Below are 25,236 nucleotides of genomic sequence, written 5' to 3'. Positions count from 1 at the left end.
CATGAGTTTCCTATTGGCATTTTAGCTAACTGCATCGCCTTTAGGATGCAGTTAGCTTCACAGAGGAGAAAGCAATACTTAGGATAATCTATAATGAAACAAATTAATTACAATTAAACAACACTGGCATTAATAAAGGAAGTGAGTGTTTGAATCCCGGTGCCCTACACCTTCCCTTGCTTCTGTTGCTTCAATCATTTAACTTGTGAAATATGTAAAATAAAAAAGTAAAGGCTCGAGCAAAACATCTGTATCCGCAAATCCTGTAGCTAAGGGCCTATACAATCTAGATCAATACAGAGTCACCATATTTTTTCTTCTGAATACATGTTTCTTTGCCTTATACTGATGCCCTCACCAACTTGTCATGCTCCCTTACGCTTCATTTTAGCAGCTTTACCACTTCCCGGGACGTACATGTATACTTGCTGCACATGTAAAGAGAAAAAGGTGTTAAAAGAAATCAAGAAGCAAGTGCTGCAACAGAACCAAAGATAATGCATATCATTTCGTGACAAGGAGAACAAGACCTGAATAATCCAGATGCTAAGCACTGATTCAAGACAGAACATGCCGAATCCAATACAGTAGAACAACTATAAACAGAACAAATTCATCAGTATCAGCCATCAGATCAATACTATAACACGAATATGAAAACTACAAAATTATATATGCCAACTGCTTATAGGTTTTGTACACCATTAAAAGAAAAGAAGGCATCTGAGATTAGTGTACATGGACAGTCATATGATAAGCGGACTTCTATATAGTCTTACCCTAACCAAAGCATGATCACTTCGAACATCAATTGCAGCCAGAATGCCACTGTTCCAAAAGCACACAACAGGTAAATCATAAGTAGATAAACAGTGTTCAATTGTGTATATTACCAAGTGTATCACTAGAGAGAATAAATCTGTGCAATTCAGTAATCAAATTAATGTTTCGAGCGACATACATGAAGGATTTTCCTTTGAACATTATAGGGGGAGCAACCGCAGCAAAGATGCAGAAGCCGATGTGGATCTGTACGGAAAAGAAAATATACATAACAGGCTATGCTTAAATTCCTGGAGTAAACTACAAACCGACATTGCAACAAGAAATGTAGGAGAGCTTGATCAAATAGAAATCTGAGACAACAAAACCTAATACAAAGAGAAATCTGAGACAACATTACCAGAAACATGAAAAACCATCCGTACTTCAAAGCACTCTAAGACCTGAAAGAAGATTAAATGAAAGAATACCAATCAATAGCACAGCTAACACTATATTCACCAAAAAAACAAATCAATAGCACAGCTAACACTATATTCAACAGTTAATGCATTATTCCACTTGCTTTCAAAACTTATGCATGCATTAGCATAAATTGTCAGGAGAGAGGAAATTCTACAATGCATGTATTACTTATTTGAAACACATTGATTGATCATAACTAACACTCTAACAGAACAGTGTCATATTGCAACATGTTCACTATGCTTGTTCTCAGTTGCTTCATTATAGTCTAACACAATGTCCAAGCTTTAGAGAATTTCTTTGTGGCTTATTAACAGGGGAATAGTAAAACTGGAGCTTGGTAGTTAACAACAAAAGATATCAACAACCAAATTTATCACCAAGAGAAAGTAATACCTGAACACACGGCAAAGAGGACGGTACCACAACACATAAGATCCAGGGGCCCCAGCAATGAAATATATAACCGCAAGGAACCAAATTTTCACCCCTATACCAATACGAGGAAATAATCAATTTCACTGTACTCGAAACAGCAGATCCAAAATTAATATTCAAGTAATTGCAGGACAGACAGAGAGTATATCTTTGTCCTCACCTTCACTCTTAATCCAGGCAGTAGTCACAGCTATTATATTCCAGAATAGGCAAGCAACAATTCCTGCATGACATCACCATTCATCAATAAATCTCAAGTCTTCAGTATATAGTAAAAAAACTTATTAATACAGTCTACCTGACAATCTAATCATGATAGCAGAAGACAAGTTCAAGCAATGATATATGGATTACAGAATAACAAGAACTGTTAAACATCAGTTATATTATCTTTGACCGTTATAGTTTTAAGGCCATCAAAATTGAGGCCTCAAAACCATGTTACAAGGCCAACCATCATGACACCAACAGCCATGATTTCAACATACATCTTTTTTCTTTCTTTTTTTTAAAATTGCATGTAATTACAATCCTGACACATGTTATCAGACAATTTATAAGTCAAGCAACAGTTGACATACCTAACCATGTTGTAAATGCAACATACATCACCCTTTGTAAATGAATTGGTATTTCGTTTGCAATATCATTATGGATAAGTGGAAAGAAAGGAGGCCAATTTTTTCCTCCAGAACAATTCCAGCTGCAAAACAAAACAGAGCATGTCAACACTCTAGGTGATCAACTTTCAGAGGACATCCACTTTCTTAGTTTTCAGGTAAGGTTTTGAACACATTCATTTAACCCCAAACAATGAGAAGACTACCGATATTTCAGCAAAATAAAGGCAAGGCATAATACCTCGTGCTGCAGCATCCTCTTTCTGTTTTACAATCTACACGAAGCACAAACAAAAAAAAAAATGTTGAAATTTGTACTGTATGGACCAATAAAGAATTATAATACAAATTTACAGGAACATTTGATGCCATTTTTTTTATTTTTTTTATTTTTGTAGGAAATGTAGAGTAAGAAAAAGATCAACAAGAGACAAAAAAATCTGCTCTAAGAATACTCAAGTATATATCTCAGAAATCATTCCCAGAAAATTTAGTCCTCGCAAGATACTCCTATTCATCCGTAACCAGAGTCACCAAACAAAAAATGCATAATGGCAAACATCAGTGCTCTACATCCTTTATGTTCAGGATAGTTATGAAAATTTTCAGTCTCTTTATAAAAAAATATATATAAATAAATAAAAATTTGATAAACAGGTTGACAAACATCAGGGCTCTACAGCTGAGTATTACATTTCCATGATCAGAATTTAGAATTTCTTTCAAGTCACACCTCTTCACGCTTTCTCAGTTCAGATTCTTTAGCTTGGAGTTCCCTCTCCCTCTTTTTCAAATCCTAAATCAAATAATAATACCTAAAATTAGAAAAACACTACGCCAAATACAAGTAATCTAATTAACAGCCTCTAAATTCAAACTCACCCCACTTCCATCAATAGGTATATCAACGGTTTCACCAATACCATAATTGAAACCAGCACGTTCTGGAGGCAGAGGTGGTAGTCTGGAGTTCTTGGCAGGAGCAACGCTTCCATGATTCTGGTCAATACAAAATGCATTAGAGCTCAAACAGGTATAGTTTCTATGTTTATACATACAAAACCACCATCTTTCTCTGGGCCTAATGACTTCACAGTCCATGCTATGACTCACCAAAATCGATCTAACAACATCTGAAATATTCAGAAAACAATCTTCCAATGAATGTTGTAACATTTCCTTTCAATCTAAATATAAACCTAAAGTGGTGAAGAAAAATCAGTTTCTACAATTCCAGACAGATTATTTTTACACATAGAAATTTAGATCTCAAATTTCTATCACAAGCTACTGTAACACATATTCAATTACAGAGACTTCAAATCCATGGAGATTCTATCAATTCAAACTGAATAGCTACAAACTTAACACGATTCACTTCAATTTCACTGAGAATCCAAAACTAAAAGGATCGCAGATCTTAAGATGTACTAAACCGCAGCCAAAAATCGCAAAGACTAGCTAAAAAGCACAAAACCTTTCAAGTCAACCTACCTTCAAATCTAAATTTGACTAGATTCAAAAACCAAATCATCGCATCCAAATACATCACAACCAGAACCAGAGAATCGCAAAAGGACACTCACCGAGAACGGATTGACTTCCTCCTCTTCAAAGAAATCTGAGACAACATTACCAGAAACATGAAAAACCATCGGTACTTCAAAGCACTCTCAGACCTGCAAGAAGATTAAATGAAAGAATACCATTCAATAGCACAGCTAACACTATTTTCAACAGTTAATGCATGATTCCACTTGCTTTCCCTAAGCATAAATTGTCAGGGGAGATGGAATTGTACAATGCATATATATTACTTATTTGAAACATGCAGCACATGAAACAAATCGATTCCCCATAACTACAGAATGGAGTATCATATTGCAGAAAACCGTTAAACTCCTTTCCACATTTTCACTGAGCTTGTTCTCAGTTGCCTCATTATAGTCTCACATGATGTCCAAGGTTCAGAGAATTTATTTGTGGCTTAATAACAGGGGAATAGTAAAACTGGGGCACAATAACCAAATTTAGCACCAAGAGAAATACAGGACAATAGATTACGACTTGATCAAAGACAACAACCCACATATTCAATTACATTAACAGTCAAACTAAAGTCTAATAGCCTATGTAAGCTAGCTGCAGCAGACAACAATATCATCAAATCTCAAAAAGCTGCAGCAAACAACAATATCATCAAATCTCAAAACAAGGTGCATCAGTTCTACTTCTATCTGTCCTCTCGGCCCTCTCCTCAGCCTTGACGGCTCTTCCCTCAGCCCGCTCCTCTGCCCTGACGGCCCGTTCCTCCTCCCTCACCGCCCTCTCCTCTGACCTGACGGCCCGTTCCTCCTCCCTGACCGCCCTCTCCTCTGCCCTGACGGCCCGTTCCTCCTTCCTGACCGCCCGCTCCTCAGCCCTCACGGCTCGCATCTCCGCCAGCTCGGCCTGCTTTTTCTCGCGCAGAAATCGATCTCGATCGAGGCGCACCGCCTTGGCCTGAATCGAAGCTGAATAGAAGAGAGAGATGCACAAGCCGGCCCCTCCCAGAACACCAATCCCGGACCCAAAGGAAATTCTCGGCATGGCTAGGGCTAGTCAAATGCTGCTGTTCAGTGTAAAATGGGCCTATATTTGTTTGGGTGTATAAACTTTCAAAAAACAAACAAAAAAAAAGGGACTTAAAAGTAAGCCCCTTCCTAAAAAAACCTAGACTTGGGGGTATTTTACTTAAATTTCCGTATATGCTCAAGTAGTTGCAAACATATGGTCAAGATTATGGATATATTTGGAGTTCCATCTGTGGAATAATTTATAAGATAGGTAGAGGATGTAGAGGAGAAATTTTTGTGTCCTACTGTAGACCCATGTCAGATTGTCATATGGTCTACCAACTCAATAGGATAACGCCACGTGGATTTTTTGACACCTCATATCATAGCAAATTTACCCTACATCCTACTGTAGTAAAACTACACAACGTGAAGCAAAAAAAAAACCAAAAAACAAAATCTTAAATGGGTTAACTACTGCCATTAACTAATGCAAACACTATCAAAACAAAAAAACTAAAAGTGTATTCATCCTCTACTACCATCTTTCTAAACTCGAATTTCGGTGATTTGCTAACCCTACGATTTTCCCTTTCAGTTTTATCAATTCTCTTTTGGGTAGATTATGTGCTTAGATGGGTGATTGTCCTTGAGCGTTAGTTTTACATCCATACTTCCAACCCAGATCCTTATAAACACAGAAATAGAAAGAGAAACTAAATTTGCAAGGATTGAGCAATCGAGCCCACCATGACAAAGGTGAGTATCATTCAATTGAACGATTTCGATTAGTTCCGTAATAGAATATATGAGACTAATTAAACTTGTATAGATCTCCCTTCTTGAGTATTTCATTTCTGGGATTTGATTTGATTTGATTTCGTGAGGAGTATGCTATAGAGTAGTAGTCAAACGGAAGCAACAACAAAAGCAACAGATTAAACACCTTGTATTGTCAAAGCAGAAGCAAACTATGAATAAGCAAGTTTATGAACTTGTACGTGTATATATATATACTTAAAGCAGCAAACTGGGAAGAAGACTTGAAATAATATGATTGAACACCTTTATTTACCTTGATTATGATCATCGTCTGCGTCTGTATTCATTATTGGAGAGAGGAAGTTCAATCAATATAGAAAAACAAGAAGACTGAAGCAGTCAATTATCTGGGTGATGAGATAAACAAAATTGTATAGGGTTTCTTTGTATAGTTAATGATATATAGCTGCTAACTCACGTCCCGTTTAAGATTATATATATATTTTTTTGTTTCACGTTGTGTAGTTTTACTGCAGTAGGATGTAGGTTAAATTTGCTATCATATGAGGTGTCAAAAAATCCACGTGGCGTTATCCTATTGGGTTGGTAGACCATATGGTAATCTGACATGGTTCTACAGTAGGACACAAAAATTTCTCGGATGTAGAGCAAGTGCTTAAGAAAATCCTAATCAAAGCGAAATTGCAAGAGATCATAATATGACTCTAAGGGGATCGATGGTTACAAGTTAGGTAGAGATTGTTAGGATTATGCTGGTCGATACAAGACAAGGGTACTATATGATAACCCTATGGCCTATAGATGGATCACTCGGTTACATTGCACGACAGTTTGGGGATTATCTTTTATTTTTTTATTGGGCTTGGGCCTTTGTGCACTAGCCTTAAATGAAGCGTAAATGAGGAATTTTTGGGCACGTATAATCATTTATTTTCTGACAATCTAGTTTAGAGTCCACATAATTTCTCTTATCATGCTTAGATGAGTGTTTCGTGAACAAAGAGGATAGCTATTATGGCTAAATACTTATTAATATCTTGTGGTTCGGGTTTAAAATCAATTCAATTACTCAACTTCTAATTTAATAAAAAACAACATCGCACTTTCAATTTTGATATAATAAGTCAAATCTGTTAGTTTTGCGTTAAGTGAGTCCATTTACTCGCTAATGTGGCTCATATAGGGTCTATGTTTTATAATATGGTGTTGAGGTGGCATGCATAGTCAACTTATGAGTGGGTTCCACTATTAAAAATCTATCAAATCCTAACCATAACTTATATCCACAACCTCTTACATACAAGTCACTCAACAAATCGCCACACTAACCCCACAATATTACAAATTTTACTTAGATTTTATATTTATACTAGGGCTGGCAAATCCAACCGATCCAAACCAGCTAACCGCGTTCGTCCCGAACCAAGGGGTTCGGTTACCAGCAAAATCGGTTACCGAAAGTTTGGTACGGTTATACCGTACCGAGATACTGTAATTGGTACGGTATCGGTACTGAATATTAACAAAATACGGTATACCGTACCGTACCATATATTTAATATAATATTTAATTATTTAAAATATTTATTATATAATCAATCATAGCCGTTGATTTTCTTCTGTTTTATTCCATATTAACTAACAATCGTTAGATGAAAAATTTCCAAACCCTAAATCCATAATCCCTCGTTCCCTCTCTCAGTCTCTGGAGTCTGGAAGACTCACCTCGTCTCTCACTCTCTCTCTCTCTCGAACCCGATCGAGATCTGACCTGAGTCTCTGCCTCTAATACTCTTGGTCCAAACCAGCAAAGCCTAATCCCTAATCCGATGATTCCGATCCCTAATCCCTCAGTGGCTCAGTCCATCTCTCGACCACCCCCTCAGTCTCTCTCTCTCTTGAACCCGATCGAGATCTGACCTGAGCCTCTGCCTCTCAAACTCTTGGTCCAACCTGCAAACCCTAATCCCTCAGTGGCTCAGTCCATCTCTCGACCACTCCCTCAGTCTCTCTCTCTCTTTCTCGAACTCGAGCGAGGTTCTGACTTCTGAGCCTCAGTTCGAAGAATCGCGTTCGACCCATTCGATTTCATTTCACATCAAATCGATCGATTGTTGTAGTACTGCTGGTGAGTACGAGCTCGGAGCTTCAATTGTTTTGGATTGTTGAGTTGAGCTTCGAGACTTCGATCTACCCAATTTTAGCAATTCGATCTTGGATATGTTATGTATTATCTTGAGATTTACCAATTTGTTATGGGTTTTGCCACTTTTAATGGTTTTTCTTTAGTGCTTGGAGGAGCAGGAGCACCGAGGAGTCGAGGAGGCGAGGACTAAGTTTGATGTTTGACAGCTTGAGGGAGAAGAAGGCAAAGTTAATGGGTTGAAGGACTAAGTTTGTGGCTCTCGTTGGTGGAACTCTGAATTGTAAGCAAGACTCTATTCAATTGAAGGTATAATTGGATATATGCATAATTCTCTGTTTGAATTTTCATGACTGTGTTGTTCTCTTTGTAAGAGCTTTTATCTGAGTAAGAGAGTAAGAGTTGCAAAGCATTTTAAATGGAGTACAGATGAATTAGAAAATGGCAACCCAAGACTCATTTACAATTTTACATGCACCACAGCATTTACAATTTCATTCTGATCCGAGTTTCCCTACTTTATATGTTTCTTTTCTTATTTGGTCTAACATGCTCTGATTAATTTTCAGGTGTTCCAATCTCAAGTTCTCAACAATTCAAGAAATCTTACAATTAAGGCTTAGAGTTAGAACTGGAGCAACGTAGGAGCACTGCAGTTGGTCGGTTTGGACCAACAAGTCAGTTTCAAAGTGATATATATTTGTAAATTTAGATGATGAAAATGTTATATATTATATATATGTTTGATGTTTGTATTAATATCACAATGTTTGATGTTTGTTTCTTTTTTCTGCAACTATTAATATCACAATGTTTGATGTTTGTATCATTGTATGCTATGTTTGTTTCTTTTTTCTGCAGCTATTATAAATTTATAATGTTTGTATGTTCCACTTGTTTCCTTTTTCTGCAGCTATGGGTACTCAAAGTGGTAATTTGAGTCAGACTAGTAGCTCAAGCCCTTCGATTAGTTCTGGCATACATGTGACGGGTACTGCAGCTTTGGATCATTCCCCTTTAGGACAACCACCACCACCTTTAGGACAAACACTCCCACCTTTAGGGCAAACTTCAGGTTCAGTTGATGAAGTTGATCCTACCAACTCCCAATCCCATAGAGCAGCTACTGCTAGGCAGAAAAGAAAAGAGCCTGCAAACAAAAGCCCTCTTTGGGCACATTTCACTAGATGTAAACACCCGAACTCATACCTAATAGATACTTGTTGGTGTACTTGCAATTATTGCAATGACAAAGTGTTATGTGATACTAAAAAGAATGGGACAAGCTCGATGTGGGCACATACTAGGAAATGTGCTACTCACCCATTACATGCAGAACCTAATCCTAAGTAGGCTAAGTTGAATAGAGATAATGTGAGTGGAGGAGCCTCATACCATAAGTATAACAAAAAGAGGTGTGATGATAGGTGCATCGATATGATTATCAAGGATGAGCTCCCTTTTAGGCACGTGGAGAAGGAGGGATTCAAAGCTTTCTGCAAAGAGTTAGAACCTCAATGGCCTGGAATGGACAAAAAGCAGGCTGCCAAGGGTGTGCTAGATAAGTACAATTTTGATAAGGTTGTTTTGTTGAGTCAATTGAAGGCAAATGAAACTCGGATCTCAATTACCACCGACACCTGGACATCGATCCAGAATATAAACTACCTAGTACTAACAGCCCACTTCATGGATAGTGACTGTAAATTGCACAAAAGGATCATCAACTTTTGTACAATTACTAGTCACAAAGGAGAGGAGATTGGAAGGGTAGTAGAGCAATGTTTGAGGCAATGGGAGATCACCAAAGTGTTTACAATCACAGTAGACAATGCTAGTGCTAATGACTTAGCTGTGGCATACATGAAGAGAAGGTTGACCAGTTACAAGACTTTGATGTTTGAGGGAGAGTTTTTACATTTAAGATGTGCATGCCACATTATAAATTTGATAGTTATGGATGGTCTGAAGGAGTTACAAGATGGGATTGCTGCTATATGGAACTGTGCCAAGTATGTTAGGAGTTCATCAAGTCGTCTTGACAAGTTCAGGGAGTTTGCTGTTTTGGAACAGTGCAGGGCAAATGCCAATGTTCCATTAGATGTAGTCACAAGATGGAACAGCACATACCTCATGCTTGAAGCTGCACTTAAGTATGAAGCTGTGTTCAGCAGAATGGGTGAAGAAGACTACAATTTTAAAGCTTATTTCGATGAAACGGACAGAAATGGCAAACCCAGGGTTGGACCACCATCTAGTGAGGATTGGAGGAATGCAGAAGCATTTTGTTTGCTTTTGGAGAAGTTTTATGAAGCTACTGTGAAGCTGAGCGCTTGGAAGAAGATCACTGCCAATATATTATTTGTTGAAATGGTTACATTGCAAACTGAGAGTGACAAGGCTATCATTGCAGAAGACCCTATTTTGAAGAGGGTTGCCACTTCAATGAAGGCCAAGTTCAACAAATATTGGGGAAGCTTCGAATCGGTGAACAAGATAATCATGATAGCTAATGTTCTTGACCCAAGATACAAGCTGCAGTGGGCTAAAGTAGCAATGCAAAAAGTCAATGCAAGCTACGAGACAATTCATTCAATACAAGGGGACTTAAAGAAAATTTTGCTGAAGATGTATGATGAATACAAAGCCAATGAAGGCAGCAACGAAGTTGAACCGTACATGGGAGAAGATCTAGGATTCGAAGGGGATGACTTGGAGAATCTTGATGAAGTCAGCAAGCAAATAGCAAGGGAGAGGATGGCAGAGCAGTCACAATGCATACGAAATGAGGTTGATCAGTATTTATCGGATAGGTATGTTAGCCTCCTTGCAAAGAATTTAGAAATTCATAAGTGGTGGAAGGCCAATGAGTTAACCTATCCAACCCTATCAAAGTTAGCAAAGGATGTTTTTGCTATTCCTTGCTCAACGGTGCCTTCGGAGAATGCATTTAGTTTGGGATCAAGAGTGGTGGATCCTTTTAGAGCTTCATTGACACCAAAAATGGTGGAAGCCCTTGTTTGCAGTTCGGATTGGTTAAAGTCTGATCCCCCAAACTTCTACAAAGATGCCACTGACGATGACCTTGAAATGTATCACTTTTTGGAGGAACTTGAGAGGGTTAAGCTACTCATATTGTTTGTTACTTTGTTTCTTATTTTATGAATCATGATATTGTTTTTAACCTTGTCTTTGTTATTTTGCAGAAAATGCTTTTAATCAAGGAATGGAGTTAACATTGACCAATCTCAGCTCTACACAAGCTGATGCATAGTAGGCAACAACCAACATCGTGAGCTTTCTTGTTCAACGTTAGAAATTGCAAAAACTGCCTAAATTCTTCTTCATTGATTGAATTTGCAGAACTGCCAGCATTCTTATTCTTTTCAACTAAAATTTATTTGCAGAAACTTTGACTCTTTGAGTGAGGCAAGGAGCACAACAAGCAAGTATGAAGTGATGATGAGATGAAATTTGAGTCTTTGAAAGTTTGAATGCTTTGTTTTCAACTATTGTCCGCTTTGTTATTGTATGATTCATTCATTTGTGTGAACTGTAAGTGATGATATGAAGTGATGATGAGATGAACTGTAAGTGATGATATGAACTATGAAGTGATGAACTGATGATGAGATGAACTGTAAGTAATGAACTGAAGTTGATGTGAGAGAGTGAGAGACTGAGAGTTATAAGTTTTTTGATTGTTTTACATTTGCGTATGGTCTGGGGCTCTAGGCCTTTAAATTCAGATATGTTATTTGATTGTTTTTTATTTGCTTTCAGTTATTCAGTTGTTGACAGGTTAGGGATTTAAAATTTTCATTTGGGCCGTAGCTAAAAGCTAGCCCAATCTGAAACTCGGTTGGAGGCCCAACCAACCGATACCGAGAAGTCGATATACCGACTTTTGTGGCCGGTAGTGGTACTTCATTTTGTGTACCAATAAGTTCTGGTATGGTAAGTGGTTTTGGACTTGAAGGTCCGGTACCGTACCGAACCCAGTCCTAATTTATATTATATTCCTTACAATATTAAACAAAAATGTTTATTTATGATATTCGGTTAACCTTAGTTTTTATATTAATGCTATATCCCTTGAATAGACTCAAGTACTTCAAAAATTTCATCATTAAGTTTTTTAATTTGTTTTGTTTCTAAGTACTTTTGATGAAGATAAATGAATACTTGTTAAACGAAAAACACATTATGCGCTTCGTCAAAGTAACTGACAAAGAGGAAATTAAGGGATTAACAATTACAGCTTAATTATCATTTACTGTCATTATTGTAATTGATATTTCCATTATAATTCTCTCCCTCTATAAAGAGACTATCTAATGAAATGAGTAGACCAATTCCCATTTTACTTTCACACGTTATCAGCACGCTCATAGCTAATAGCAAAGAAGAAGAAAAATTAGAATGAAAATATTATCATTCTACCTAAATAGAAATACTCTAAAGAATATGAGATATATTTTCAAATTCTTTAATAATACACCCCATTTACTTGTAGGAATGAATCGAGGAGAACTTAAGTGGTTAGTTGATAGTGGGAGTGTGGGACTACCCATACCATATTAAGGAATAGACAATTATTCATTGAATTAATAGCCTATAATTCCTCTGTGACTACGATGATTGTAATAAAAGGGCGAGAAATTGCCAAATTTTTGTTGCCTAATGGCACAATGTTTAAAGTCACAGATGCTTTGTATGCACCAAGAGCTAATCGAACCTTATTAAGTTTCAAAGATATTCGTGTTAACGATTATCATATAGAAACCCACTATGAGAATGGAACCGAATACCTTTATATAACCTCTAATGAATGTGACAGGAAACGCATTTTAGAGAAACTAATGAGTCAATCTAGTATATTGTACCTCACTACTATTTGGATCATTGAATCATATGCCACCACCAACAATGAAATGTGGGACACTGACTCATACAAGCTTTGGCATGACCGCCTGGGGCATCCTGATCGTGACATGATGATCCGTATTTTAAAAAACTCACACGGACATCCCTTCTTTCGAGTGAAAAATAAAATGGGACAAAAATCCACCACATTGCAAGGTGTCAGTCCTAGTACTGCTCAAATGCAGGCATTGCTTTCTGAAGTACCAGAAGCACTACCTCCCTCTCATTATGCCTCATTGACTATTTCAAAGGCACATCACTCATTTTGTAAAGCCTGCTCTTTAGAAAAAACAGGACCGAGACCTTCCTATGCAAAAGATACAAAACAAAACATTATATTCTTACAAAGGATACAAAGAGATATTTGTGGACCTATCCATCTAGAAGGCGGACCATTCAAGTACTTTATGGTTTTGGTGGATGCTTTGACACACTGGTCACATATCGCATTATTGTCCACAAGAAATACTACATTTGCAAAACCCCTAACACAAATTATACATTTAAGGGCTCACCACCCTGATCACCCTATCAAGCCTACATCAAAAACATTTGATGATTATTGTATGTCTACTGGGATCGATGTAGAGCATCTTGTACCTCATATGCACACACAAAATGGTTTGGCAGAAGCCCACCATCAAAAGGCTACAAATGGTGACTAGGGCACTCATTATGAGCACCAACCTGCCTACATCTACCTAGGATTATGCAATATTGCGTGCAACTTTACTTATTTGTTTCAAACCCACTGCTGGCCAACCATTTTCTATGTTTGATAACTGGATATGAGACTGACATTTCACACTTACGCATATTTGGTTGCACAATATATGTGCCTATTGCGCCCCCACAGCGCACTAAAATGGGCTCTCAGAGACGATTAGATATTTATGTTGGATACGAATCTCCAACAATTATCTGCTATTTGGAACCCTTAACAGACGATCTCTTTACTGTTAGATTTGTGGATTGTCACTTTGATGAGACAGTCTTCCCGTCGTTAGGGAGAGATAGGAAAAATGATTTTCCAAGAGATCGACAGGAATTGTCGTGCTTTGTCCCCACTCTGTCTGGTTTGTCCACACTCTATCTCGTTTTGATCCTCGCACTTCACAATGTGAAAGTGAAGTGAAAAGAATAATCAATCTTCAGAAGGTAGTAGATTCGATGCCTGATGCTTTTACTGATATCGCAAAACTGACGAGATCACATATACCAACTGCAAATGTGCCTATAAGGTTAGAAGTCTCCAACAAGGGCCACAACACCGCAGATAGAGGCGCTGCAACCACACTTAGTGGAGGTGTGGTTAAGGCGGTGGCTCCCCAAAGGAAGAGGGGGAGGCCACTTGGTTCGATTGACACTCACCCAAGGAGGAAGAGGGTGAGTAACGCACAAACAATTCATTAATCATCAATATAGAGAATCTCTCTCATGAGATTGTCTCTTATTATAGTTATGTCCATGAATCAATAATGAAGGATGCTCTGATGTATAAAATGATTCCATAGAACAAAGAAATCTCAATGGATTATGAAAGTGTGTATGAGTTGATGGAAAGATCTTCCATACACATTGATGATGTATTTGCATGCATTGTTGCTTAAGAAATAATAGAGCACGATGATATCGAACCACGCTCTATTGTAGAATGTCAACAAAGAGCAGATTGGCCTAAATGGAAAGAAGCAATCCAGGCAGAACTAGATTCTTTGGCAAAGAGACAGGTATTTAGTCCGATAGTACTAACCTCACTAAGTGTAAAACTTGTATGACATTAGGTTTATGTCAAAAAGCGTAATGAGAAGAATGAAGTCCTAAGGTGTAAGGTTCGCCTTATGGCACAAGGTTTCTCACAACGTCCTGGAATTGACTATGATGAGACATACCCTCCCATAATGGACTTTATAACATTCCGCTACTTAGTTAGCTTGGTAGTTTCCAAATGACCGGAAATGCAGCTCATGGATATGGTTACTGCATATCTCTATGGGGATCTTAATTGATTCAGATATATGTATGTGTACACACATATATCTGAATCAAGATCCCCATAGAGATATGCAGTAACCACATATATATATATATATATATATATATATGAAAGTGCCTGATGACCTTACATTACCCAAATTAAGTGACTCTAAACCATGGAGTGCGTTTGCAATTAGGTTTAAATGCTCACTTTACAGATTGAAACAATCCTGGCGGATGTGGTATACCCGTCTAAGTAACTACTTAATTGGGAAGAGATATAAGAACGATGAATTATGCCTCTGTGTATTCATAAAGAAAACAAGTTCCGGACTTGCAATTGTACCCGTATATGTCGATGATATGAACATAATAGGTACTCGGCTACTTGAAATCCGAATTTGAGATGAAGGATTTTTGGAAAACTCGATTTTGTCTAGGCCTTGAACTAGAACACCAATTTTGTGGAATACTAATCCACCAGTCTGCGTATGTCCAAAAGATGGTAAGGCGATTTAACATGAACAAAGCACATTCTGTTAGCACTCCCATGATCGGTTGAAGTTTGGATGCAAAGAAAGATCCATTTCGTCCAAAGGAAAATGATGAAGAGGTGTTAGGAGCTAAAATTCTCTATCTAAGTGCAATAGGCGCATTATTGTACTTAGCCTAATGCAATCAACCAGACATTGTATTCTCATTGAACTTGTTAGCTAGATTTAGCTGAGCACCAACGCAACGTCACTAGCATGGTATCAAGAACATTTTCCGATACCTAAAAGGAACCATTGACTTGTGACTGTTCTTTCCCTGCAGAGAGACAAAAGGCGCCGCAAATGGAACTGCAATCCCCAAAAGAAATGTTGATGGCGAAAGTGCTAATGACTACACCAAAACCCCAAATAATGTTTTGGTTGGTTTTGCTAATGTTGGGTATCTCTCTGACCCACATAAAGATTGTTCCCAAATTTGTTATGTATTTACCATTGGCAACATGGTGAGATCTTGGAGGTCAACCAAGCATAGTGGCTACCTCCTCGAACCACTCTAAGATCATTACTCTACATGAGGCGGTTCGTTAGTGTATATGATTAAGAGCTATCATTGCACATATTCTAGGGACAAGTGGTTTGAGTTCTACAACCGAATAGCCTACTTGCATTTATGAAGATAATGCAGATTGCATCGAACAGATGAAGCTTGGTTATATCAAGGGTGATAATACAAAACACATATTGCCAAAGTTTTTCTACAATCAGCAACAACAGACTCTCCTCAAAATTCAAGTGAATCAAGTAAAGTCTGAGGGAATGTGGCAGATTTGTTCACCAAATCATTGCCTAAGGCCATATTTGAGAAACATGTGAAAAACATCAGAATGCGAAGACTTTCCAAGATCCCTTGACTAATGTAAGGATCAAAGGGAGGTGTAGACGTCATGGGAAGTCTAACACACACATGTCATCATCAAATGTAATAGGTGGATTGTGCTCTTTTCCTTCGACCAAAGTGCACTTTTTCTCCCACAGGATTGTGATTTGACAAGGTTTTTAGTGAAACAACAATTCATGCACCATTTCGTTTTTGACTTGGCACAATAGGGAGTGTTAAAAGAAAAACACATTATGTGTGTTCGTCAAAGTAACTGACGAAGTGGAAATTAAGGGATTAGCAATTACAACTCAATTATCATTTATTGTTATTATTGTAATTGATATTTCCATTATAATTCTCTCCCTGTATAAAAGTACTATCTAATGAAATAAGTAGACCAAGTCCCATTTACTTTTACAATACTTGAGTTTTAATTGAGTCATATCAATTGCTAAAAAATTAAATATTTTCCTTTGAACAAAATTGTTTCTCTTTTTTATGTGAAAATATTTCATTTCTCATAAAAAAAATGGTTAATGAATTTTTGTTTCAAATTTTAAGAGATATAGTTTGATGTCGGTGAGTTGTGGCTTGTTGGTTAGCTAGCCTAACTAACACTATGGAGGTCATGGATTCAAATCTCACTGACATCAGGGGTGGGGTGGGGAGTTACATTGTCGTCCAGATTCAAAAAAAAAAAAAAAAAAGATATAGTTTGATGAAGAGAAAATTCAAGGGACATTGTATAAACATAAAAACTGAGGATAATTTATAACAATGCAAGGTTAGAATGGTGGTTTGTTGTGCGAGTTGTATTCTAGTGGTCATGGATTTGAGCAATGGTATACTAGAAATCCTTATTTTTGATAGTTTTCTAATAGTGGCATCCACTCATTCACTCACAAGGTGACATGTCATCAAAGAGGATCCCACCAAGTCAATGTAAACTCCTAATTAGCTGACTAGGCATGTCACCTCATCGTCATATAATAAAATATGGGCCCCACACGAGTCATGTCAGCAAGATAACAAACCCACTTAACAGAAGACTAACATTTTGGACCTATTAGATCAAAATTAAAAATAAATAGATGCTTTTGATGAAATTAGAAGTCCACGAACTGAATAGATTTTAGACTTAAATCACAGAGTAGTAACCAGTATTTAGCTCTAATTATTATTATTAAAGGATTTGTGACTAGTATCCGCTGTCAAGATAGAGAGAATATTCCTCACCGATACCAAGCGTACATGCGTAAGGAGCTCCCCACCACATAGATATGATGACATTCTTGTAATAAGGTCCATTAGCTAGTCCATTTGTAAAAAAGGTCCTCCACTGCTATGTAAGGAAGACACCCTCACAACATTACACGTTTACCACTCCTGAGAGTTAACTCTCCTAATAGAGCTCTTACTTCTTGACCCTTGTAACCCCTTTACCCATAGTGCATATTGAATTGGACGTAGCCTAGCTCCACACTAGACAAAGGTGAACCTCTACAAACCTCTTCTCTGTGTGATGGTGTGTGACTGTAGTTATCGATGATTTTTCCTAACTGATTTTGCAGGAAACGGCATAAACAGTTATGATAAATGGAGAGAGACTCTAATGAAGACTACTAAAATGAGGACTAGTTGAGGACTTTTTTGTGAGACCCACTTTTGGATTATATTTTTGCAAAGGAAAATATTTAAGAACAATATACCACATATGACCCACTCCAAAATTCAGTTCATTTACTTTCAAATAAATCAAAACGGTACTAGACTTTCAAAACCAGACACACTTTTAGTATATAACGTCAATTACACCGTTAACCTTATGCAAATATTCATTATTCAAAGGATAATTTAGTATATTTCCACCCCCCCAACACCCAAAAAAAAAAAGGTTTGATTTGGACACCCAAATTTGATATTCTCCTCCTTCTCCCTCCCTCCTTGATATCAAGGTTTGGTTTGTTCTCCTCCTTCCTTCCTCAGTCCCTCCCCCATATCAAGGTTTGATTTGGATACCCAAATCTGAGTTTCTTCGATCTCCTTGTTATTCTTCTTCCTCTTCCTCTTTTTTTTTTTTTTTTTTTTTTTAAATTTTTTGTTTTGTTTTGTTTTTTCATCAATCCTTGAAAAAACGGATTTGCCCTTACAAGTTTGACCAAAATCACATTGACTAAATGAGGATGTAACAATACGTACCAATTTTAGGTTGAGTTTTCAACTTCATGTACTGTCTTGATTTTTTTGAAAGAAAATGTACCAATCTTCATAGTGAGTCATATGTGTTTGGGGATGGGGATCACAATACCATCCCCATCCCCGGGGTCATTCTCCACTTCCATCCCCGCCCCAATCTCCAATAAAAATACGTTGGGGATTCCCCGTCCCCATCCTCACTGGGGACTAAGCCTCCAAACCTGCCCTAAATCTCCAATAAGAATTTAATAAATAAAATAATTTTTTTCTCCTATTGCCTTTTTTAAAATCAAAATCTACAACAAATAAAATTAAAACATTATTAAATCCATAAATCATAATTCAATGAGTGCAAAAGTCAAAACACCATCAAATTAAAAGTGTAGCTATTAAAGTAAAATAGTAAATGTATATATTTGTGATTTATATTATAAAAAAATAAATTTATAAATATATATATATCTAAATTAAAAGGTCTGCTCACGTAAGGGACAGTTTTTAAGGGACTGTGAGAGACAAGTGAATATGAGGACTGAAAATAAATGCACAGTTTTAAGTTGTTATAATTTCTGCTTTTATATTTAATATATGTGGTTGAGATGCATTTGTCCCTCACAGTCCCTTAAAATTGTCCCTTAGATGAGCAAATCTGTATAAATTAAAATATATATAAATTAAATATATGTATATATTATTAGGGCGGGTTTGGGGATCACAATACCATCCCCGCCCCATCCCCAATCTTAGATAGCGGGGATTGGGGATCCCCATTTGTCCCTGAATTCTCCCCCATTAGGGGCGGGTATCCAATGGAGCTCCGCCCTGCTAGGGATTTTTGTCATCCCTAATGTGTTTTCCTGTTCTTAAAAAATTTCCTTTTGCAAATCAATCATTAGATGTTTAAATATTCATGTGTAGATCATTTATTCAATTTTTGACTCAAAATGAAAATCTTTAAGACATTCATAATCGTAATTTATCAATTATAACATGAACAATTCATGTTTGACATATTTGGTTCGTACATTGATTTGATTTTGTTCGGTACCTTAACAAATAACAATTTGGAAGCAATTTTTTAGAAGTGATCTACTCATGCATACATAAACATCTAAAGGTTGATTTACCGTAATATAATTGAAAAGTAGGTCTCACATACTGTTGATTGGAAAGTTCTCAACTAGTCTTCATTAAAGTGATCCTTATTAGAAAGGCTCCCATGATAAATGGTTTGTTTACAAAAATTCATGTGTAGTAGTAAATGAATTTATTGTCTTACACTAATATAATTTATTGTCAGACAACAACAAAAAAAAAGAAGAGAAAAGCTTGGAACATAGTGTTCTGGTCCTATACCGTAGTCCTATGGTTAAATTAATATATTGTATCTAGCTAATTTAAGTAAAATTTTAATGCATTAATTGACTCATTTACTACATCAACTAGTTTTTTGTAAGTCAGAACTCCACAGTCTTCAACTTATGAAAATGAGTCAATATCACTAAACTAAATGGTATTGAGCTACTGCATTAATATTTTATAGATCATCAAATTTAAAATTTTTGTTATAAGTTGCATTACTAGGCAAATATTTTGAATTCATTTAACGGAAACTTTAAAACCACGCTTACTATGAAATAGCTTTGAGAAAAAGTGGATTGGAAGGTCTGCATGAGAGCTTACTGGAATCCAGCGGGCTTGCCTATCAATGAGATGAAATCTGACTAGCCATTCTTTTGACCAAGATGAAATCAACCACGTGAGACCTCGAGTTGATATACCGCTCATATTCCTGCAACGATGAGCACTAATATGAATTAGATGCACAAAGATAAATAAATAATTTTAACAATAATAAATATAATTATAATAAAAAAATTGTAAACAATGAGCGCCAATCATCAACTCATTTGTTTTAATAGATCTTCAACTCAATTTAAGTGGAAAACCTGATCGAGAAAAATGATTTTCAAACCAATTTCAGGATATATGCAGAGTGCTAGTCGTTCTGAAGGATATGTTTATGTTTTCATTTTAATTTTGTTTTTCTCATGATAACAATAAATGCATAACCAATATAAGAAGTCAAGAACCAATTCAAACACACTGATAATGTGGATAATGTGGATCTCTCTGTACGGGATGAATGCCACTAAAATAATGATCTCTTTAGTAATAATATGTATAGATGATAATCTCTTTAGTAATAATATGTATGCATCTATACTGATATTAAGAGAAGAGAGATCGCATCTTTCTCATGTTTAAATCATTTGCATTTTACTTGCTAATAATGTATTGACAGTTCTATTCACCTAAATCACAGATTGAAAGGACTACAACTCAAATAGGTACACGGAATTTCAATTATAAACAATACTAGCAGGGCCCACATATGGAATGGTGGAAAGTTTTTTCTCAATGGGTAAGTAGTGGAAAATTGTTTATAGTCATTTGATTTCGTTATATTTTATATTTTTATTTATTTTGTATTTTATGTATTGATGCTATTGTTCTTGATAATTAATTTAATGTTAAAAATTATTAATATTTCAGGACTATAATCGTAAAAAAATCAGTTATGGAGAGCAAGTTTTATTGTCTTAATAACAGTATAGATTAGGTATTTGTTTTTACAAATTCACATATAATTGCATTCACATAGTAGGCCTTCGTTAATGAACATATTTAGTTATTTACAAGTTACTACATACAAGTCCCTGTACTGCAATCAATAACATCATACTATGTAGTACCTGCTAAATGGGGGGCTTAATAAGCATACCAAACTCCATATAGATAGTACACAAGTTCCATGCAGTTGGAGACAAGTTTCCAATCGACTAACTCATGCAATAGTACGCAAGGAACTGGTTTACCACTGTATCCAATATGTCTATACTATTTGAAGCTCGTCTATCATTGATGTCCGAATTTAGTAGCATATTGTAGACTTCTCCTCCTTCAAAGACCACAATCGAGTCTCCTCTCTTCCTTAAGGATCACACTGACAAGTACATCTTTAAAGAACGTTTGGAAACCAACACGTGCTTCGATATCGTAAGGAGCATCTAAGGACTCAAAACTCATTCATCACTTCAGCTGGCGACACCTGCTAGAAGCAAACATAAAATACAGTAAGCGGAGGTTGAAAGTCTTATCGTGCTGCATTGGGGAGTATTGAAACTAATAATTATGGAATTGTTAGGTTGGTCATTGTTTGCAGAGTGATCATACGATAAATTAATCAAACGACACCGAGTTTCAGAATTCTAATACTTGGGAATACTACCCCAACAGAGGCGGCAATGGATATATCGACTAATTAAAATTATAAATTATTAGAAAGAAAAAAAGGAAAACACATTTAATTTAAATTATAATAAATCATTTAACCCTATAGGTTACAGCCTTATAGGTTTCTATTAATAACTACTTTTCAGGACAACATTTGCATAGAAGTATGAAAATGAATGTCAAATCAATCAATTTACATATTAGTGTCAGGTATTTGTAACAAATAATACGAATTAAAATTGAAAAAGAAGAAGAAGTAAAAGAAGGCCAAATCAATCCCTAACAACAAGGAGATGTACAATTTACACATTAATATCAGATCTGTAACAAATAATACTAATCAAAATTAAAAAAGAAGAAGTAAAGCATGCACTCGACAGGCTCCGGTTAGGGTATTCTTAATTGTTTGCAGAAAAAACGAGATAATCGTAAGTCTGAAATTAAGGAAAATGGAGAGATCCATCTGACTGGTTCCTGATCGCTGGCCACCCTACTTGCAGAGAAGAGAATTGTACGGAAAATAAAAAACAAAAACTTGCAATAAATATCAATCAGATCCTGGCCTCTGTAAATCGTCGAGGCCTGTCTGAGACCTTGAAGATCGATGGAAATTGTACCTTTCGATGAAGTTGTTGATGAGAACATGCGTCAATGTGTCAGTTTTAATGAGTATTAGATGAAATCGAATGACAAGTAAAGACCAAATCCATTCTTGTGTAGAGTCCAGAACCAAAGACAGCAAAAGAAAAAGAAAAATCAGACAACAAGCCTGGAGCTAAGAGATGCCTTCTCTCATGATATGATATGATATGATATGATATGTATTGATGGCTGACTGGGTAGGGTTGGTATCATTGGTTTTCAACCGTTGGATGCCTGAGATTGCCAGATTAGGTAAAAGAAATATGTAAGCTCCAGTTGTTGGAAAACGCACTAGTTGAAAAAATATTTTACAGCTGAGTTTGTTACTAGAAGAGGTCAAATCGATGGGCTATGTTTGGCTTCTCGATCTTCTCAACAGTCAGCTGCCCACATCTTGGATTTATAACAAACTACGACCAGAAAAAAGAAAAGAAGAAGAAGAAGAAGAAGAAGAAAGAATGCAAGTGAGTGAGACATGAGGATTGTGCTCCTTTCCAGCTTTACCTTTTCTTTTTTTAAAGACTGAAGTAAAAGAGAAGAGCATGGAGCTTCTGATGATCGGCAAGCTGCCGTTCCAGAGGCTTGTGAGGGAGATTGCTCAGAAAGTCAGAATTTCAAGATCACCAATCTCCGGTTAATTCCAGAGCAGCTTCAGGGAGGCGGCGGAGGAGCTAGAGAGGCTTCACTTGCTTCGTTTCTCCTAACTGTGAGGTAAACTTTTCCTCTTTTGCGTACATGAACAACGACGCGCGAGTTGTCAGTGGTGCGGATTGAGATGCAGAATTAGCAAGCTTGTTAATATGAATACTTTCAAATTGAATAAAATAAGAAAAATTCGCTTGTGGGTGCTGCTTCTTGAACCAGAGAGGTGAGGAATCATGGGTTTTGGTGGTTGGCGCAGTGGTCATCTCTCAAAAGAATGAAAAACCCAACACTGATGCTGGTTGTCTCTCAGCGATGGAGCGGTACAGGTGGGCGGTCATGTTCGAGCCACGTGGTTGCCATGCTATATTTTAAAGTTTTGACCTCAGGCATGTGACTAGCACGCTGCCAGTGTCCATGCGCTGACCGACGGTTGGATCATAATCATATAATGCAATTACAGAGGGCAGAGATTAGAAGACAAACCCTAAAGCAATTTGTGTGGCAATATTGCTATTAGGTTTGTTATCTATTCAAGATAGTTATGATTGATAACTGTTTTGGGGTTATGGGGTTGGCTTCAAACCCTGCACATGTCAATTATGGTGTTCCAGTTTGGCCAAAGCACATGCCAATCTTTTTTGGGTTTGGTTGCAGCTGGAAGACTGTTCTTGTAATTGGAACTGTATGCTTTATTGTTTACTGCTCATTTGCATTGATTTGTTGTTTTGGCTGAGCTTAACTGGGTTTTCATTAATTGAAGATGCTAATCGGGTCTTCAACTAGAAATCATGGGTTATTTGCATGTTGGTCTAACTTAAGAGTGGGGAATTAGAATTGAGTAGTTTCTGATAGTTGTCGATCAATATCTCAGATGATCAGTATAATGTTAGAAATTTTATGATTTAAAATTAAATTATATTTTATTTATTTTGGGGGTTATTTTCATTTTGTATTTTTTACTCTATTTATGGTTTAACGGTTTTATGTTTTAAATATATGATTATTATTTGACCATTATATGGTTAATGAGGTTATTGATGGTCATGGTAATGTGGCTTATATAAAGGTATACGGTTAGAGTTGGAAGACATGTGTGGTTAGACATATTGTCGGATATGGAATGTCGAGATGGACGGATAAATATGAGGGATATCGTGAAAAGAAAAGGCACTCCACCATCATGCAACCATTCTAGCACAACAACTTAGCTATCTAAAGTCTTCTTCCATATTATACAATATACATATATTTATTTTTAATATACACCATTTTGAGTGCACGAGTGATTAAGGTCCAACGGGGCTTCTTAGCTGCACGATGGAGCTCGAAGAGTTGTTGTATCTTGGGGGTGATTCAACCCTATGCAGTAGGGGACGAATCTTCTCTTAGGACAGTGCGCTTGCATGTCTCGACTCGATAAGTTTTCCTATATAAAATCTAGATATTACCGTTTCAAAAATATATATATATATTATATTATTTTCTTACTTTATTTCATTTCCTTATCTATATTTTCATTCTTATTTCCCAAGATATTTTCATATTATTTTATTTAAATTTTACAGAAATTCCGTCCCATATTTTTTTACAACAATTTAAGAGAAGATTCGAGCGGAATTTCTGACAAAGACAGATACCATGAAATTCTAGGAATCTCATTCAATATCACACATTTGGCTTCTTCTTAATTTCTCAACTTATGAATACCTTAATATCTTTCTTCCGATTATTAATTTATAGGGGCCTTGACCATTTACACAATTTGAGCCTAAAAATTACCCACTTACTCCACTAAAAAAATTTTAATCTCATTTACCCAATTTAAACATCAATGACAGTTTTGCTCTTTTAATTACCAACCTACACTTTTCAGACTCCTCTCTCTCTCTCTCTCTCTCTCTCTCTCTCTCTCTCTCCACATGTCTGCAGATCTGGATCGGCGGAAATTTCCGGTCGTCCAACGAACATGAGGTAGAACAACGGGTTTGGTTTGAATTCGGGTTCAATTTGTCCGAATCGAGGGAGATCCGGGGCAGGTAGTCGTGCTCGCCCCGAGGACGAGGAAGAGGACGAAATCGAGAGGCACGAGGAGATGGAGACGGACTCGCAATCACAGAGGCAAGCAGAGCGAGCCGTTGGAGGATGACGACGACAACGATTTAGAGCTTCTAAGAAGGAAGTGCTTCAGAGTTGGGCGCTGCGTTTGCTGAGGTGCTAGACGACATTGTTTGCTGACCACTCTAGGCCTTCGTGCCGCTGTTACAGTGGTCTGTAGCCCGATTTTGCACTCTTTTTTTTTTTGTCTGAGTCCCAACTCCCAATTACATTCTCCACTGCCAACCTCTCTATCCACTCCGCCTCAATTTTTTTTTTTTGGTAAACTGTGAGCTCC

General features: G+C 36.8%; 1 pseudogene; it reads right to left on the bottom strand.

Annotated features, from left to right (window-relative positions):
• Positions 1-83: 83 nt before the first annotated feature.
• On the bottom strand, positions 84-22,552 carry LOC112165130 (annotated as a pseudogene).
• Positions 22,553-25,236: the final 2,684 nt, after the last annotated feature.

The sequence above is a fragment of the Rosa chinensis genome, chromosome 5 (genome assembly GCF_002994745.2).
Source record: "Rosa chinensis cultivar Old Blush chromosome 5, RchiOBHm-V2, whole genome shotgun sequence".
NCBI lineage: Eukaryota > Viridiplantae > Streptophyta > Magnoliopsida > Rosales > Rosaceae > Rosa > Rosa chinensis.
This window is presented reverse-complemented; position numbering and strand designations above follow the sequence as displayed.